We start from the raw sequence: 3,295 nt of genomic DNA, 5'->3' as shown, positions 1-3,295 counted from the left end.
TATATATATATATATATATATATATTACATATATATTATATATTACATATTATATATATATATAATATATATACGGTTAATGTATAGTTTAACTCCTAGTCACTAAGACAAAAATAACAAACCAGTCTAATAGGTGTAAAAAATGTGTAGGAAACGAATATGGAAACGTAGAGTGCTAGAATGCTTTCTGTGGCTATTACATACATCAAAATGGATTAAGTATTTTTTATTTTTATTTATGGCAATAAATGCAATAACTCCATCGTTACCAATTCAATGACAAAATAACTACAGATACTAATTGCTATAAAAGAAAAGAAAAAGGGCGGGGAGTATGTCACCGCTAAAACACATTTTATCATAGGCGAACTCAATCAGGGCTAATCTGAGGTTAGACAGCAAAAATAGCAGCCAAATGTCGGTCATATTTCACCCAATTGTCTTAAAGGCGATCTTTCAGTTTTTATATCCTTTCTCCGAAAGATTGTTGTATTAGACAGGAGGGTTACTGTAGAAACACTGTTGACTGGAGACCTGTCCGATCAGGGGTCAACAAGAAGCCGTCAACAACAATGTAGGAGAACAGCAACATCATCATCATTAACAACACTATCAACGAGGAAGCCGCTACGTGTAACAAATAACTAAATCGCTCTCAAATCATAACCCTTGAGGGAAGGAAAAATACACATGGGAAAGACGGAATAGTCATGGCTGGAATGCCATTTATCATAGGTCTATTCAACCGGAGTTGACGTGTGGTTAAACAAGATGCAATGAAGATATCAGTACAATCAACAATATAAACACCAATAGGATACACTAAGTGACCTGCGAGCCTACAAGAGAGCCTCGGCGTTAGAAACAGTAGCCAAATCTCCCTCAGATCACAACCCACCGTCTAAAAATAATAATAAAAAGACAGTGGATAATGTAGTCCTGGGGTGCATTTAATCATGGGCCAGGTCAGTTTGTGTGCTGACATAGGACTGAAGAACAACTAGGTGTCCAATCAAACAACGACGACCAGACAAAGATAATGTCAACAGGTGAAGAATGTCTGGAAAGTTCTCAAAAACTTTTTGTGTGAAAGCCTTCAAGTTTTCGTACAATCAATGAATAAAGATTAGCGAATTATTTAATTAATTGAAACAACAGTTATATTTTTGTGTCTTTCTTTTACACACACACACACACAAACACGTAAAGATACACATTTACAATTTATTAACAGAATAATAATTTCAATTGTGTGCCTGTATGAGTGAGCCTGTGTTTGTATTAACACATGTATTGGGTATATATAAGAGTACATACATATTGTTAATTTAATTACGCACAAATCAACAAGTATACATGTATTTATACAGAAACATGCTTGCACAAATATAAATATACTTTATATATATATATATATATATATATATATTTGGTGATGGTAGCTATCAAGAGAATGTAAGTCAGTCTTGAACATCAAAGTGTGTGATATATCAAACCAAAATATAAATACATAAAATCTTTTTACAGATTTTACCGAACACGCCATCAAAACAGCTGGGAAGGAACGACAGATAAAATATCTATATCGAAAGAAATATATACACACACACACACAGATTTTAGAACTAGTATTTTTACTTATATATATATATAACATTTTAAAGTTGAAAATACGTTATCAAAGATAATGCTGTGTTGACGTCTTACCTGAAGAAAGGAAGAGAGACCGACGTATTATATATGCACACACTTAGATAAACAAATATATATACACACACACACTATATATATGAATGAATGTATGTATATATATATAAATGTATGTAGTTATGTGTGTCAACTGGGAGTGACTCCCCCCACACCAAGAAGGTGTCAGTGGCTGCTGATGTGATGACAAAACTGATTACCGTTAAATGAGTCTCCAGACAAAGATGCGGACATAGATAGAAAGAGGAAAAGACAGAGGGAGGGAATGAAATAGAGAGATATAGAAATTAACGGTTAGAGGCAGAGAGAGAGAGAAACAGAGAGAGTGTATATGTGTGTAACAGGTAAAGGTGTGAGGAAGAATAACAAAGAGGTAGCTATTTTCACTGCGTATGAGTTTGTGAGTCTGTGGTTATGTTTAATTTACTTTAAGAAATATATGTATGTATGTGTTTGACAGCATAAATGTATGTTTAAATGTGTAAATTTTTTTTATTTAGATTTGTGTGTGTAGAGTGTGCGTGTACTGTGTATACGTGCGAAAAAAGCGGGAGTGCACCAGTGAAAACGAGTTAGACTGAAATCTCACAGTTCGCTATTATAAAATGGCAGGAAATTGGACATTTTAATGAAATGTTCAGTAATTAGAGCCAGGCTAGGCATACATTCACACATAGCTATTCAACCTTTCACATGGATATAATAGCCAACAACAAACACACTTATATACGCATACAAATACGGAATCAAGCGCGCTTTCCCTTCGCCTCTCCCGTCTAAAGTGAGGTGTTTGATGCCGACTAGTGTGTAAGTATGCGATAACAAACAATAAAAGACGTACGTAGACTGACAAAATAGATAGACAGCTAAGAAAAAAACAAAAAAAAACTGCCTGATAGTTCGACCAGTAAGGAACAGCGACCAAATACTCACTGTCTGTGAGTGATAAAACTCATCTTATTAAAAGGGGAGGACATAGTCTAGGGTTAAGACTATTATCTATAATGAGATAATATAGTCTTAGATATCTTCAATATATTGGAATGGACATTGCTGATATGCAATGTCTTAACATCAAGAAAACAGAGTCTTAAAAAACTAGTGAAGGTCTGACACACATACTACGTAATAGAAAAGTTCTGGTGTTGTAAGGAAAATATATAGAGAGACAGATAAAGAGAGTAGAGGGAAAAGGACTGGAAAGACAAGAAAGCAAACTACGAGGTAAAAAAATACGTAAGGAGAAAAAGATTTCGTGTGTGTGACAGAAAGAAAGAACTATGAAATATTCTCTTTCACATGGTACAATAAATAGCCTGTCATATATATAGTCAGGTATGCGTACAAGTATATGTATTGTTAACAGTTTTTATAATTATATTCATAACCTCTGAAAGAAAAAAGTGGTTGTGGTAAAGAATAAGTCCTCCAGATGACGAGTGGGACGCATCTCAGCTATTTCCTAGGTAAGGAGGAATCCAAGACCACATTATATTATCTAATGTGTCTATTTTGTTAGGACCACTGTGTGTGTGTGTGTGTGTGTGTGTGTGTGTGTGTGTGAGAGAGAGGGAGAGAGAGAGAGAGA

The 3,295-nt window shown here is 34.5% G+C and overlaps 1 protein-coding gene across 2 annotated transcripts in view; it reads right to left on the bottom strand.

Annotated features, from left to right (window-relative positions):
- LOC106869343 (kelch-like protein 26) overlaps positions 1–2,013 on the bottom strand; it is an 80,739-nt gene extending 78,726 nt beyond the window's left edge. Inside the window, exon 1 of one of the 2 annotated variants that reach the window (XM_052972077.1) lies at positions 1,908–2,013. The gene's annotated coding sequence lies outside the window, so the exon portion shown is untranslated. The other variant, XM_052972074.1, reaches the window with a different exon arrangement.
- Between the last annotated feature and the right edge of the window lie 1,282 nt (positions 2,014–3,295).

This window comes from Octopus bimaculoides, chromosome 1 (assembly GCF_001194135.2).
Source record: "Octopus bimaculoides isolate UCB-OBI-ISO-001 chromosome 1, ASM119413v2, whole genome shotgun sequence".
NCBI lineage: Eukaryota > Metazoa > Mollusca > Cephalopoda > Octopoda > Octopodidae > Octopus > Octopus bimaculoides.
The sequence above is the reverse complement of the archived record's forward strand: the minus strand, read 5'-3'. Positions and strand labels throughout refer to the sequence as shown.